The following is a 17,160-nucleotide window of genomic DNA, read 5'->3' as shown; positions in this document are numbered from 1 at the left end:
TCCTCTACTTTACAATTCAAATCTACCTCTTCAGGGAGAAAGATGAAAAAATAAATGGAAACAAAACACAAAAGCTCATTTCCTGCTTGTTAGCAAACCTGGAAAACTGGGTAGTTTGGAGCAAGAGAATGTGCCAGTTAAGAGTTATAGACTAAGCAATTTTTGTTTGTTTGATGCTTATTGACAAATAAATAATGTATGTATTCATTTGCTATACACACAATATATGTGTAAAGACATTCATATATACAAATATATGGATGTTAAGAACATACGGTGCATATCCTGCACATGCTTAGGGTTGTGTGTCGCATAATGTCTATGGTCTGTTACAGCTAAAGCAAGAGAAAAAGCAAATACAGTAATCAGGTTTCAGTCTGCATTTCCACAGTAAAGGGCTATTGTTTGTTTGAAGCTCTACACTTGGATGCAGGGTCAACACTATGAGTCTGTGAGCCTTCTGTGAAATGTGTGGTTTGCACAATAAAACATACTTGTGGAAAGCAGTTTTTCATTTATTTAATGAGTATTAATGCATTAATATACATTGGGGACCTTAACCAAAAAAATCTTCTTAATAAAATAAAATCAGAAACTGGGTGAACTCATTTGCTGCATTGTCCTTCTCTGACACACTTCGTGGTGGTGAGTCTTCTGCCAAGAAAGATGCCATTTTTTGCTGGTGTCCTTCACACTGGGTTCTACCTTTCTTTTTCAAACTTGAAGAGAAGCTCTACTTCCAGCAGGAGTTCTGAAGGCTTCCCAGTTGGCCGGAATCTCAGGGGAGGAGGGGCTACCCCTGGGGAGAGGGTCAGGACAAAAAGGGGAGGTTGCTATTACCTACCCTTTCCTTTTACATCGAATGGCCACATCCCCTCAGAGGGAACTTGGCAAGTCTTGCAGCCCAGGGCTCTTCCTGTCAAAATTTGATCCTCTTATCTTAAGCCAGTAGTTTCCAATCTTTTGAGATATGAATGATAGCACTTTTCAACCTAAAAATGTTCGTGAACTCCTATATGATAGCAGGTTTCAAGTTTTTATCATCCTTTGAAGTCATGATCCTAGAGAAAGAGCTTCCTCCTCCCCATACTCAGGAAAGCTATGGGAACGATTCGTATTAATTTGTGTCACATATCCGTTCATTCCTCAAACATCAGGTCCAGCTCTCTGATGGATCAGCCCCATCTAAACCACATAGAATGGGCCCCTGACAAAAAAGAGCAGTTTTTTAACCAGAATAAAGGAGATGGGATGATGAGCTGGCAAAAAAACGGTATGTTTACCCACATTTACAAAAGTACTTTGAAAAATCATGTAACAATATACAAATGTATAGCATTGATTTCCTCCTTTTGTTCTGCTATATATTTAAAATAATGCTAAAAAAATCGAGCAATTATGTTAAATGTAGCATACATGTTAGCATTGTGTTGTACTTTACCAGTTTTTAATGTGTTGTAGAGTCACATCTCTTACTTTTCTATTTAGTAGCTCAAATGCCCACCTGCTTTTAACAACAGAAATCCCAAAACATCTCTCTTGGACTTCCTATTAACCCTGATTTGTCCAGAATGTTCCCAAATTGATTCTATCCAAAGAGAGTCAATCCCTGATGTCCTTAGGTATTCTTTCTTGCTTTTGCCCTTATTGCCATATAGTGTTACTGTGGAAAACCAGTCCTGCGTGTCCTAATGATGATGTTTGTCTCTTCCTTGTGTTGGATCTGCTGCTTCACTCCTGCTGGAGCTTCAGTGGGCTGTGTCTTGGACTCCAGGGCTCCAGCTCACATGCACAAATACTATTTACCAACACTTAGGACAGAAAGGACTGATTTCCAACTTCAGTTTAATGCTGTGCAGGAGCTGGCCATTTCGCATGGGTTTTTTGGCCAACAGGATAGATTGCAAGACCATAAGCCCCTGTTTCTGGTAAGTTTTCCTCTGGGAATCTTGGGGTCCTATCTTGATACTAGACCTTGGCCATGCCCTGCAGTTCTTGCCCAGTAGTGTCTATACCTTTGAGTCTTGGTAGGAACCTGAGTAATCTTCTCTCAGAAGCCGTATAGGCTCCTTAAGCAAATTGGTTTATCTTCTCATATACTAAAGAGAGGAACTGCTTTTCCTCCCAAGTCTTTGGGAGGGGGAAATTTTTTTCTCAGGGCAGCGGGGTACTTTTTAACTTAAATTTTTACAGAGCAGCCAGACAACTCTTCCAAGAACAACAACAAAATCTTCCCCAAGGAGACTTTCTCTTTCCAGATGGTAAAAGGCTGGCATAATTATTAAAAAATCTCCCTCCCTAGGAATCCTCTTAGCACAAATGTAAACCTGGATTTCTGCCTCAAGTTTGCCCCTCCCGATGTGTTCCCCGTTTATGAATGAATGGCATCTCTTTCTACCCAGTTGACCAAGGCAGAAAGCTGAAAGTCAGGTTTGGCTCTTTTTCCTTTTTTTTTCTTTTCTGTTTTTTTTTTTCCTTTCCTTTTCTTTTCTTTTCCTTCCTTACTCCATTCAAGCAATTAGCAAATGTTGTCATTTCTACTTCCTAACTATCAATTGATTCTATCCCTTCCATCCTCTTTCTTAATCTCTCCTCTGGATTTCTACAACAGGTCCTTCTGACCTAGTGTCCATACTGCAGCCTGGGCTTTCTCTAAAATGCAAATGTGATCATGTGATTCCCCTATGTACAACTTACAGGTGGCCTCCCATTGTCTTTAGGCAGGATTCCAGAAACAGTCTGGCATCTTTCTCATCTCTCCAGCCTGTCTCTCACTATTTCCTTTATCACAATCTTTGTTCTGCTTATACCAAGTCCTCACTCTTATGTGGGGCTCCAGGCTCTCTGACTTCCGGACCCATTGCTGTGTAGTTCCCGCTCTCTGGCATCTTCGCCCCCCAGTTCCCTGTCCTCCGTGTTATGTGTGTTTCTACCTAAGTTCAGATTGTCGACATCCCCCGGCCTGGTTGAGATGCCCCTACCATGGATCCCGTATATTCTCTACCATGTCACCCTATGCACCACTGCTCTTTAAAGTGCCTTTCCTGTCAAGAATACAGCAAGCTTCATGAAGACCCGCCATGTCTGCTCATGCACTGTCAGTCTCCCAGAGGTTAGAACAGAACCTGGTACATGATGGGCGCCCATTATGTATTTATTGTTGCGAATACATTAATACATCTTGAAAGGCAGCATGGGCCAGGGGAGAGAGTTTTCACTGACAGTCAGGAGGTGTAAATTTTACCACGTTTTTTCACTCCCTGTATGATTTTTACGTAAGATGCTACATTAATTTTCCACCTAGAGGAGGGATCATGCCCTGCTGGGATAGAATGTGGTCCTTAGTCAGGGGCTCCTGGCAGAGAGCTGGGCTTCTGGAGGCAGCACTCAGCAACTCTTTTTGATGAACTCTCACATTTTCTACCTGTGGCTCTAACTACTAAGGGAAAATGTGAATGCCACGCAGGCACCTCAGAATATGAAAAAAAATGTATTTGAAGGCCCCTGAGTGAGATGACTGATTAGGCTAACTCTGAATTTCCAGTACACTTGAATTGAAATAACAGTCCCAAAGGTAAAATTATACAACAGGAATAATGTTGCAAGCTGATAACATCAACTTTCTGACCTCAGGATTGTCTCTTTTCCTTCTGGAAACCGTATTTCCACCAATAACATTCAGAAAGCTGCTTATCTGGGCTGGAGTTCATGTGATTAGGTTAGACACGGGGTATGCTGGCAGTGGTTATTTGTACTGATTTCTCCTCTTAAAAAATGCATTTAGAAAATGATTCAGTTCCTGTAAAGTAAAATACACATCTATCTTTTTACAGTGCATTTTAAAAATGGCAAATCACAAACTACTGACCTTAAGAGGAATTCAATAAATCATTAAAATGCTGCTGCTCGCAAGCCCAGTTCTGACTAATCCCTCACACTTGGCATTATCAGATACATTAAGACTTTAGTCACCCTTACCAACCACCTAAATATTGCACACCCTGGCAGCCTTCCGCTGAATGTAAGCCTCTGAAGCAGGGCGATAGGATTTTCTTTTGGCACCAAATGTATTATTTATGTGTTTATTTTCTGGGGTGGAACCCAAATGCCTGGTTTCTCTGCAGCCCATGTGCTGGAGTGTGCCCATTTGCCGAGAGGCACTCCTGGCTGCAGAATGGCTGGTGGGCCTCTCATACAGGGAAAGTGAGTGTTAGATCCTCGACTTAATTGTTCGTACCTGAGAAAGTAATAGAAGGATTGACAGAGCCAAGACTGTCACCCTCAAACTAGTATCATTTTGAGGTGGATGTAAAGATAAATACTTTTATTTTACTTTTTTTGGGATGGTGGTGATTTTTAAATTTCAGTCATTTGAATTAGAAAACTAATCATCTCTCATTTTAATAATTCAAATACTGCAGATATATATAAGGTAACAATTAAAAGTCTTCTCAAGTTGCCTCCTCGCCCACTCATATGCCACCATGTACTTTTCTAATTTTTATTTTGTTGTGATTATAGGCACATGTATGGGATCTTTGTTTTCTTTCTATTTAAAAATATTTATGTAAGAGACTTATAGTAAACATACTATACTGTAACTTGCTTTTTTATTTATTTGTTTGTTTATTTAATTATTTATCTATTTATTTATTAACTTAATATGTCATGAATTTCTCTAGTCATTCTCTCTTCTGAATTCTGTTATAGGACATCTGTTCTGTGCCATGAATGTGGCATCTGTGGACCCTGGTATGGTCCTGTGTTCACTATTTCAGTTCATGTACTTCTGTTTTCTCTCTCCAACTACGTTTAAAGACAAAGATGGCATCATTTTTCTCATAGTGCTCACCACTCAGTAACTGATCGTTTAGAGCTGTTTTTAGCCAACTCTTAGGGCTGAATTTCAGTTTAAATAGATTCCTTTTTGTAGGCACATGTTTTGGAGCCATGCGTTTTGTGTTCTCTGGCTATGAATCAATTATCACACTTATGTGCAGAGCTAAATATCTGTGCAACCAAAGTGAAGCAGATAATTATGCAATTACTCAGATAATTCAGGGAAAGAAGGGAGTCTGCCTGAATGACTCAGGTGATCCTGGCTACTGTACCTTGAATAGAAGGAAGGGAATCCTTTCCTTTAAGATGTTTCAGAGCTATGGGGATGAACCCTCTTGGGGGTGGAGTGAGTTTTGTGGATGAGCAAGAATTCTTTGTAAAGGCTTCCCAGGTAATTGTGAAAGTCACCTTCTCTATTTGAAGATTATTGTTACAGAAAGTGGTTATGTAACCTGGCATTGTGCTGGAGGTTGGGAAGGCAACGATGAGTAAAAATACGTAAGGTCTCTGTCCTCATATGGCTTTACAGTCTATGTTAGTTTCCTAGAGTTGCTGTAACAAAATACCACAAACTGGGTAGCTTAAAACAACAGATGTCTATTTATTTATTTATTTAAATTAGGTTATAGTATTGTAGAATTACAATATTATATTAATTTCAGGTGTACAACATAGTAATTCAGTATTTTTATAGATTACACTCCATACAAAGTTGTTATAAAATATTGAGGATATTTCCTGTGCTGTACATTACATCATTGTAACTTACTTATTTTATACCTAGTGGTTTGTACCTCTTAATATTCCTCCCCTATTTTGGCCCTCTTCCCACCTCATTCTCCTCTGGTAACCAAGCGTTTGTTCTCTGTATCTATGAGTCTGTTTCTGTTTTTTTACGTCTAACAACAGAATTTTATCCTCTCACGTTTCTGGAGGTGAAAAACAGTCCAAAATCAAGGTGTCATCAGGGCCATGCTCCCTCTAAGGCCTTTGGGAAAGGACACGTCCTTGTCTCTCCTAGTGTCTGGAAGCCCCAGGTGTCCCTTGGATTGTGGGTAGCATAACTCCAGTCTGTCTCCATCTTCACATGAACATCTTCCCTTTGTGTCTGTCTTCACAGGTGCTCTTCCTGTGTTCTGTGAGCAAAGTTCCCTCTTACAAGGACACTGGTCATACTGGATTAAGGCCAACTCTAATGACCTCGTGTTAACTTGCTTACATTTGCAAAGTCCCTAGTCACAAATAAGATCACATTCATAGGTACTGGGTGGGTAGAACTTCAACCTATCTTTTTTGAGGGGACACAGTGAAACCCATAACAGAGTCTAAGGTTTTACTCCAGTGGGGCAGACAGACATTTACTCAAATCATCAGAGAAACAGATACAAAATAAGCAAGAGAGAAGGGGAGAGAGACAGGATGCTCCAGCATCTCACTTGGTGAGGATTAGACCTGGTCTGGATTCTGGGACAAGTATGCTTGGGCTGAGTAAGTGTTATCTAGGTGCAGAGGGGAAGGCAGAGCAATCAGCACATGCAAAAATACCTGGAGAGAAGGATGTAAGTACCAGAGACTAGAGGGGCTGGAGTGGAGAGAGCAAAGTGCTAAGATGAGGATGATCAGTGCTCAAGAGGTTAGCTATTATCAGACCATGCAGGGCCTGGAGATTAACATTGGGCATTTGTATACTCATCCTAAAACAAGCAGGAAACTATTGAAGGGTTTAAGCTGTGCTGGAGGTTGGGAAGACCATGATGCCTTAAGGGTGACCTCATCTGATCTGCATGTCATAACCATCACTCCAGCTGAAGCATGGAGAACAGTTGGGGGCAATGCAGACTGGATGAGGGCACATTCAGTCACACAGGAAGCTCTGGCAGGTGAGAGATTGTGTAGCTTACACTGGGGAGGTAGAGCTGGAGATCTGCAGAAGAGGGAAAATTTTGAAAAAAATATTTGGGGGACGAAACAAAATAGAAATTGGGGGTTGATTGGACATGGTGAGAAGCTAGTTAAGGATGGCATGAAGGTTCCTGGCCTGGGAAGGCTGGTGATGGCTCCACTGAGAGAGGGAGCCCTGGAAGATGACCTGATTTGGGGAGGGAAGATTATGAGAGGAGCTTCCTTTGAAGTGACGTTAAGACATCCAACAAGAGGCATCAAACAGTCAGTTGGATATACAGGGCCCTGTTTGAGGCAGCTAACACTTTGTTCAGCCCTGAACAAATATATTGGGTGGGAGTCTGGTCTCCCCTGCTCATGCCAAGGGGAGAATTCTGGGGCTTCAGGGCTTCCAAAACAGGTTTTAAAAACACAAGGCAGATCATTCCCTTCTAGCCATAATAACTCTAATTTTGGTAGCTACCATTGGACAATGTTTGGGAGAGTCTGCGAATTGGTAAAAAGGCCCAATGAGTGGAGTGTTTTAGACATCGTTAACTGAGGGGACAGAAATGCACACAATTCAGCAAATTTCAATTTTTCCATGAAATATATTACTAAAATAACAGGGTAAGTAATTAGTGATCTCTAATTACTGTTTTTTTGTTTGTTTTTGTTTTTTTTTGTATCAGAGATCAAGAGTAAAATACTTTTGGAAAAGGCAAGTGAAGTGCCACTTCTTTTAACCTTACAAGCATCCTCTCAACCTAATATAACTTTACTTCTCTTTCTGCCTCTTGAAAACATCTACTATCTCTCACCTATAAAATTTCTCAGCATTTTCCCTCAGCCTGGGAGGCCCTTGTAATTTGAGTATTAAAAAATGTTTATTGCCCTTTTTCTTGCTGCTTGAATTCATCCAGGCTCATGGGCCAATGGCTTCCTTACTCAGCTGTTGTGCTCGGATCTCAGTAATTAGCTAGCTCTCTCCTGGAAGAGAGCTCATTGCTTTTTCTTGGGGGTGATGTCACTCTGTGCTGGGAAGCTCTGCACCATCTTTTATTCCTAGAGCCTCTTTCTTGCACCCCACCTTCCTTTGATTATTCAGACTTTTTCCAAGACTGAAAGAGAAAAGCTGATAATATATCTCTTTCTCTAAAGTCTGGCTCTAATCCTGAGACAATTCTTTCCAACTGGGAGGAAAGTTACCTTAGCAACTAAGCAACTAATTAACTCAATTAACTTTTCCTCTCCTCTTTTATCAATATTCAATTAACGTTAAATCGCTTCTTTGCTATGCTCTGTAGTTTTATAACCTTCTGAACAAATAGCTGAAGTGGACCAAGGACTGCAAGGAGCTGGATGAGGAATGTCTCAGAGGACATTATCTGCCAAAGTGTACAGATAAAGACTCAGAACCTGAAGGCATCTTCTTCATTCCCCACCTTCCCTTGGCATATTTTAAGACCCCTGGATGCAATTTAGATGCAGCTGTTGGGAATGGAGGGGACAGGGACAAAACTCTGAGGTGACCAAGATTAAGTTTCTAGCATTCAGTAGAATGGGGCTCAGGAGCAGAAATAGGTAGATATAAGGAAAAACAAAGTTACATGTTTTGAATTCTGAGTTTATGGACAGAGATTCATATTACAGTTGTCAAAAGTAATGGAGGACAATGAAGCAACACCACCAAATTTTTTTAAAAAACCTGTTTTTACTATGAGGGTCAAGCAGTAAAAAGGTGGACTTTCCCTAAAAGAATCAAAGGAGAAATGAGCTGGATACTAGCCTTATTCCTGTAAGCTGGTTTGGAAATCCACATATTTTCCTCACCTTTTCCAAATGCAGAAACAAGTTGCCCAATTGGAAATTCTCAGTGCTACATCTATGACTGCCTTTGCTTCCTTAACCTCATTATCACCTGCCCTAGACAGTTTCTCCATCCTGAACATGGCATATACTTCTTATCTACATCATCCTTTCTGGGAATGAATGGGGGTAAGAATAAATGCATTTATTCTATTCTATCAAATTAATCATTTAGGCAAAATGAGTGAATTGATACATAAAAATGCAAAATCATCTCAGTGACCCTTGTTGGGTGCTTACTACCTGTCGTACTCGATGTACTTTGACAATCTCATTAAGAATACCCTAGGAAGTAGATGCTATTGCCCCCATTTTACAAATGAGGGAATTGAGGCTTGAAAATGTATGTACCTCGGTTGATACCACACACTGAGTCACCAAAGATCTGGGATTTGGATCCAGATCAGTTGAATGCCAAAGATATTTACTCAGTTACTATGCTGTCTGCATGAGCAGGGGAGAGAAATAATTCACCTACTTAAGCACATGCCTTCAAATGCCATGTCCAGGGACACTCTGACCTTGACAAGTTATCAAATAAAGCTTATGCTTCCAGAGGTACAAGTCAAGTGTGTATAAAAGAGCCTGATCCTACATAAAATTCCTAGTGGTGAGATTCATCTCTTATTGTATAAAACAGCTGTTTGTTTATGAGCAGCAACCCTGGGACTCAGGGCTGCTGGATTTAGCAAATAAAATGACAAGGTGAACATTTAAACTTCAGATAAACAACAAAAAATGCTTAGTGTAAGTATATCCTTTGCAATATTTGGATATAATTATTAAAAAATTCATTGTTTATCTGAAATTCAAATTTTACTGTGTGTCCTGCATTTTATCAGGCAACGCTACAGGGACTAGGTTCTGTCACTGCAAAGCATGTGCTTATTCTTCACTGTCCTGCCTAATACTGAGCCCTACTACTCTGGGTAAGACCAGAAAAAAAAAAAAAAATCACACACACACACACACACACACACACAGCTGCTGCCAACATGCACATTGTGATCCAGAGCAGTGCCTGGGAGGATAGCAATGTGAGGATTTTGCCTTGGGCTGGTCTTTCCCAGCACCTCTTCTCTCCCACTTGGAGCTGCCTGGCTGAAGAGCCACACAATGTGAACCACACTTGGTTCTCCTCCTCCTTCTCTCTCATCTGTACTTCCCTCCCTGATCCTAAACATACCCATCACTGCCTTCACATTCAGTACCTGGGCACACATGAGGCTGGAGTCAGAATTTAGATCTGGTAAGACTCCTGGAGGTTATTTCGCAAGCGGGGAAACTGAGGACCTCATAGACAAAAAAACCCAAATTACTTGTTCAAAGTCACACAGCTAGAAAGGGGCAGGACTGGCACGGGAACTGATGCTCAGCCAGGATTTTTTCTGCCTTGTGTGATTTTGCTTTACCACACTGTGGGATCAAAGTTCTACCCCTCTGCTTCCTTCCACAACTCTCTCCCCTTCTCTGATGGTGATGATGATAATGATTATGACAACAGTTGATTTCTTCAGTCCTAAGCATTTTACACATAGTATTTTATTTAATAATTAAAATAACCAGTAAGGTAGCTATTTGTTGCTAAGGTTGATCCACTAGGTTTTCATGCTGCTAACTCCAATTTTTACTCTCCCCAAGAATACCTCAAGAACAACAGAACCCATCTTAAAATAAGTTAAATTTTCAGAGAGTTTGGTAAACCCATATTTGTGCTTGTTACACCTGACAACTCTTTTTGCCTCTTGTTTCCAAGCAGTGGGACGATACTGCAACTGGGGAGGCAACCTGTTTAACTGGTACTGATCCAACATACATAGTCTCCAGAGCCTTCCTAAATTTCCCTCTCTTCATTTTCTATTTATGCCAACATGCTTTGCAACTTGTGTGTGTTTATTTTATTGCTTTGAAAAGGTGGAGATACTTGAGTGTGTATAGTTTTTAAGGAAGAATGAAGGAAGAATATAATGCAAATACTCAGAGGAATTTACTTTATGTTACACATTTACAGATAGTTGTTTTTGATAAGATTAATTTGGAAAGAACTTGCAATTTATTGGAACACATGGGAATATAATAATTACTACCATTTATTGAACACTAACTATGGGCTAGACACCGTGTAAGGTGTGTTACCTAGTATACCTCTTGTTCTCCAACAGCCATGGAAATAGGCTTTATTATCCTAGTTTCACAAAATAGAAAACATGAGTATCTGAGGGGTTAAGGAATTTCCCTATGATCACATAGGAAGTAGAAATGTTGAGTATGGGACTCGGGATTGTCCAACTTGAGAGTCAATGTGCTTTCCAAATATTATTGTTTAAAAAGTTATGTAGTTGTATGTTTGGGAAAATACTTTATTTCCTCTTAGAGTTTCACAGTGTCCACCAGCATATTAAAGAGTGAAAATTTCTGCAACAAAGAAGTCTATTTGAATTTTTTTAAGCTCAGAGTTTGCATATAGAACTTATTTGATCAAAGAGGGTTTTTTTTTTTTAAGGGTACATCTATTAACTCCCTAGGGAACCAGTTTGGAATTACTTTACCCATCCCATAGTAGGGACCATGGATATACCTAGGATTATACAGTACTTAACACAGTACCATTTGAGGCTCAGTTAATGACTTTAAGAGAAACTATTACAATATAGAAAAGAAAATTAAGGGGCAGAAAAAATATGATAATATTTTGAAATATCTGAAATGCTGTCATGTGAGAGACCAGATTGTGTCAAAGATCCATAAAGGGTAGAAATAGAACCAATGCTCAGATGACACAGGGAGATAGATTTTGGTTCTACTTAGGAAGACTTCCTAATAGAACTGCCAAAAAATGGACTAGACCATGTGTTATTGGAAGTGAATGACTGTAGGCTCCATGGCTACTTGGTGAAAAAAGCTGAGTGCTTGAATTAGATAACCCTTAAGGGTTTTGCCAACTAAGATTATGTTTTTATTTAAACTGGTTAATCCCATTCAAAATATATCCATTTGATGATGAACAGTTGATCCACCAGTTTATATTTGTCTCTATAAATATAAAAACGGCCAATTGTATAGCAAACAACAAATTACATGCTGATTTAAAAAAAAAAAAAACCCTAATTTTTGGCTGTACATACTACAGTATATCGATGCGAAAGTCCACATTTCCTTCCAGAGATGGACGTTTTTTCTTAGTGTGTGTTTCAATTCATGGGCGGTGGGGGGGTTGTCACTGACTTAGGGGCCTGGGATTAGGAGCAGTGCTGATGGGCTAAGGGGATGATTTTCTGTTGTGTTGGTGTGTCAAGGTGGGTGCTTTTGTTCTGTGCAGGTAGTGACAAATTTCTGAGAGGATAGGTCTAGGTTAGAAGGTGAAGTTTCAAATCTCTTAGCTATATTACTTAACTAAACTCACATTACATATCTTTACAGTGATTTTAATTACATATGCTGTCCAAATTCTCGGAGAAGAAATTGTGAAAACATTAAAACTCTCTAGTCCCCAGGAACGTAAACACCCGCCATGACCTAAAATGCTACAACACCTTCAGGGGGCAGAGCATTTGGGAGTTTTGCTGCTATTTATGGAACACAATGATATGGTGATGTACTTGATTCCATTAGATAAGCTACAAACAATTTCAAAGTCAGGAAGTATGCATATATTATAAAACCATGACCACAAGTATGAATATAACCCAAGCTACAAAACTGTTTTTTTTCCTATTAATATGTGTTTGCTGCCTTTTGTTCTTTGATGTCTACTAACTTGCCCAAAGACAAGCAGTAGCAGGCACTGAAGTTTTAAAAAATTATGAAAAAGACTGAGTAATCTGAGGGCCAGGTTTTCAACATTCCCTATTGTAGGAAATTCCATTCCTTCTTGGATACCTGAGGATTACTGGAGAGTGCTCATGTCCTGATCATCTCTTGTCATGGTCTCCCTAACCACCCCCAGCCATACTCTGAACTGCTGCTCCAGTCTCAGTTCTGTAGATTCTTGTTACTCAGAATATGCCCCACCCTCACCAGTAGGCAGGGATTTCCTGGTCCCACCTCAGCCTGCTGAATCAGAATCTGAATTTCAGCGAGTTCCCCAGGGATTTGCACCTACATTAAAGTTTGAGAAGCTATGTTCTGGGTCACCTTTTGGCATCTCATAAAGATGTTTTTTCCTTGTCCTTCTTTGTCCCAAGCATGGACCAGGGGCTTCCTTGTCCCTGTTCATGGGACACGGAACTAAGGGCTTCCAGGGACTAAGGAGGAAAACCAAAGAGTGGATTTAGGACATCTCTACTCCCAAGCTTGTCCAGGCATTTTATAGGGTCCTGTAGTGGCTGTCTAATGTCTAATGCTACATTGTTTTTTTAAATTGAGATATAGTTGTTTTACAATGTTATGTTAGTTTCTATTGTACAGTGAGGTGAAGTAGGGTTCCTTGTGCTATACAGCAGGTTCTTATTAGTTAATGCTACATTTTTAGGGCCTACTTGCAGCTCAGATTAAAGTCACCTTTTTCATATATTTTCCCTTTGAAACCTCAGGGCTCTAAGTCTCCTGCCTCTGGTACCCTCAGAGTAGGCCCCAAGTTAACATCATAACCACCTTTGTCCCCAGTCCATTCTCCTGGGCACTTCAGCTCTCCTGGTTCAACTTCTCCCTCTAGGCCTCGGCCGCCTTTTCACAGGCATAGCCAAAAATCCCATCCCAGCATTTTCCCAAGCAAAACAGCAGACTTCCTCCAAGGTTAAATCATATACCATACTGAAAGGTGGAAACAGCTACAGGAAGATTTAAATGAATATATATGTATATATGTGTGTGTGTATATATCTTGCTACACTTTAAGTAGAAAAAACCTGTAAATCTATTTTTTTTTTTTACAAATTCAGAAAAGAATACAATTAATCGCATACCAGGTTTTATGGGGGGTATTGTTTCAAAACAATCATCTTATTCTTTTTATCTCATTGCCTAGTTTCAGTTACGTTTAGGCCTCCAAATTTATATTTCAGGTGATTACGCTAAATTATCTCAGAGTTTCTTAGGAGATAGACATCATTTTCTCATAAAAGAGATTTGAAGGTAAAATTCAGACTTCATTTCTATTGCCTTCGCATCTCTTTTTAGTGGTTCCTTTATTCAGTTTCTCTTTAGCTAGAGTATGAGATATTTGAGGCCGGGCACTGGGTTCTTTCATTGAGTAGTTTTTGGGCTTTTTGTATGTGTCCCATTTTACATTTAATCAGTACAACATGTTTGTGATGTTATTTATTTTAAAGTCAATCAGTCAACAGACATTAATTGCACTCCTGCTGTATGCCAGAGAGTAAGACAGAGTCCTGCCCTTAAGGAGCTTGCATTCAATACACAGCCCAACTGCCTCATTTTATATGTAAAGACACTGAAGCTCCAAGAGTTTAAGTGTCTTGTCCTTGGTCAGCCAGCTAGTAAGGTCAGAGCCAGGACTGAACCTAGTCTGACTTTGAGGGTCGTGACCTCTTTATAATGCAGAATTGAGTTGTACAGACTACAGCTTCTCAGTAGATGTTTGTGTAATGAATGGTGGAGAATTTGTTTGGAAGAAATGTTTATAAGCTGCTGAGGAGTGGAAATGGAGACCTCAGGGACATATTCAAACAATAAAATATTCTAATAATTAGTTAGGAAAGGCTTCCCCCTCCCGTCCTTCTGAGAAGAAAAAAAAAAAAAAAACGATGAAAAAGAAGACATAAAGGGAAATAGAGGGGAGAGGAAGGGGAGTCAACAAGGAGGCTCAGGGCAGACTCTAGGTCAGTTCCATGATTTTTAACTCCTGAAGTTTCCAGTGATGTTTGCTGAGGTATCCAGGAGCACTTGGTGTGAGAAGAGCCAGGTTCTGAGAAGCCTGAAGGTTATATAATTCCAGAGGCCTTCTTTCTGAAAAAGAGCCTAAAGTTACAAATGAAGCAAATAGGAGCAGATTCTTAAAAGGGGCTGCATAAGTGAGAGGTTCTGAAGCTTAAGCATCATCAGCTCGTCAACTTTAAGGTAAATCTACCTATGAGAGGATCTGGTGTATTTAAGCGTATGGGTGCAATAGTGAAGGACCGAGCAGAATATCTGGGTTTAGGTGGGGCCAAGCAGAGACCATGTGCAGCTACTGAATATAGGAACCAGGAGGTGGGGAGAGGAGTTGGCATGAGAACACAACTCTCATGCATTAGCAGAAATTTGGAGAGGGCTTTGGACCTCCTTACAAAGTTGAATTGGGCGTGTGTGTGTTGGAGGTGGGGCGGGGTTAAGTCAACAGTATCTACAGCTCTCAAGAGACCCCTTGCTATCATCAGTTCTTTTTTAAATAAATTAACAGATGAAATACTATTTATTTTCATGCCTTCTATGCTCCAATTAAATTCAAATACTCATTGTTTTAATAATGTGCCCTAATATAATTATACACCTGAACAATTCAGACTGATAACAAGATGCATTGTAGGAAAGTCCCCAGTGGAGGTGAGAAAATTATTCGGGAATTTGAACTAACGGGAATGGGGACTGATTCTCAAAGTGAAGAATGGTAATAACTTTTATGGGTAGGAATTTAATGGACTGATCATTGTTAGGTGCCAAATTAAGTTATACAGAAAATCTTCTTGAGCACTTAGCTGTGTTCTAGACACTAGCAATAAAAAAAAAAAAAAAAAAAAAAAAGAACAAGACAAAACTTCTTCCCTCAAAGAGAAGACAGACCAGTTAGTGGCTATCTCAGTGTTTTGGGGCAAGGCAGCAGGATAGGATGGAAAAATCACTGTGGTAAGGAGATTCAAAATTCTTTTAGAAATCTTACCATTAACTAGTGGTTTGAACTTGGCAAAGTCCCATTTGCAGTGGCTTCTTTCATGGAGTGACAGAGAAGTGAGAAAGGGAGGATGTGTCATGATCACTCCTGCAGGAATGTGAATCTTGTGTAGAAGACAGAGGAAGATGAACAATTAATAGACTGTAATTATCATAGGAGCTATTGAAACTCATCATCTGGCATGTTACCATATACGTGGTACCAACAGGTCAAATAACATGCTGGCAAAGGATATGTATACTTTGGATAATTGGGGCTTGGCTACTTAAATTCAGTCGACATTATAATGGAGATTAGCTAGCTGTTACCCAAGTCTATTTCCTCTTCCTCTTGAGCACAGGGCAAAATGAGGTTTCCCACCCTGTCTTGCAGTTAAATGTGCTGATGTGAATGAGTTCTGAACAATGGAAGTTGTACCCAGAAGGACTTGCTCATAAGAACCTCCCCATGCAATGCTCCATAATCTTTTTGCTACAATGGCAATCTTAAAAGCTTTGTGAGAAAATGAAGGAGCTAGGAGGTAGAAGGCATCTGTATCCTTGAATCATGACTTGGAAAGTAAAAATCGATGGCCACTAATCAAGAATACCTGTTTGAAAAAAAAAAAAAAAAAAAAAAAGAATACCTGTTTGGGACATGTGTGAGAAAGAAATGTCTGTTTCGTTAATAACTAATATTTTAAGTTTGTTTTTGCAGAGGCTAATTATCCTAATTCAGAGGTCAACAAGCTATGGCCCACAGATCAAATCTAGCTCATGGCTTATTTTTGCACAGCCCATGAGAATAGTTTAAAATTATTTTTTACATTTTTAAAAATATTGAAGTATAATTAATTTACAATAGTGTGTTAGTTTCAGGTGTACCTCAAAGTGATTCAGTTATTTTTTTCAGATTATATTCCATTATATGTTATTACAAGATATTGAATATAGTTCCCTGTGCTATATGGTAAATCCTTGTTGCTTATCTATGTTATGTATAGTATTTTGTATCTGTTAATCCCATTCTCCTAATTTGTTCCTCTCTTCCTCTCTCTCCCCTTTGGTAACCATAGTTTGTTTTCTCTGTGAGTCTGTATTTTTAAAGGGTTGTTTTTTTAAAAAAGAATACGCACAGGGACCATATGTGGCCCACAAAGTCTAAAATATTTACTATCTGGCTCTTTATAGAAAAAATTTACCAATCCCTGTTTAACCAATACAGAAATTTTATATGGCAGAGACCTTGGATTCCAGGCAGGTAAAAAGTCTTCTAATTACAAATAACTTTTCATATATAAATATGTATAATATATTGAAAAAAGAACTATAGACTTCCACTTCCAGAAAAAAAATGGAATAACAGGGGCTAATTTTACCTTCTGAACTGAAACAATTAAAAGAAAAAAAAAGCCTCCAAATGTATAAATGGTTTTCAAGACAACAAATAATCAGGCAATGAAGAACAGTGATCCCTGAAAGATGGGAAGCAAATGAGGTGAGTTCTGTGATGGCCCTCATTTTACTGCCTGGAGAGAATTGCCACACCTTGTTACAGAGAGGGAGAACCCAGGAGATGCCTGACAGCCTCTTTGAACAGAGGAGACTGAACTGGGCACCTGAGAGGCCAAGGTGACTTGCCTTCATAAGAGAACCAGATTGGATAGAACGCTGGAGAGGAGCAGAGTCCCCTCAAGTATGTGGTTGAACGCTGATTCACACATGCATGTGAGGAAATCATGTGAGTCAGAGAAAAGAACCACT

General features: G+C 39.6%; 1 long non-coding RNA gene across 1 annotated transcript in view; it reads right to left on the bottom strand.

The window, feature by feature from the left end:
• Positions 1-382: 382 nt before the first annotated feature.
• Positions 383-17,160, bottom strand: part of LOC309629805 — a 56,372-nt gene continuing 39,594 nt past the window's right edge. Inside the window, exon 2 of the long non-coding RNA XR_014245227.1 lies at positions 383-15,521. This is a non-coding gene — a long non-coding RNA (uncharacterized lncRNA). The remainder of the gene's footprint in view (positions 15,522-17,160) is intronic.

This window comes from Balaenoptera borealis (assembly GCF_965194805.1).
Source record: "Balaenoptera borealis genome assembly, chromosome: 5".
Taxonomy (NCBI): Eukaryota; Metazoa; Chordata; class Mammalia; order Artiodactyla; family Balaenopteridae; genus Balaenoptera; species Balaenoptera borealis.
The sequence above is the reverse complement of the archived record's forward strand: the minus strand, read 5'-3'. Positions and strand labels throughout refer to the sequence as shown.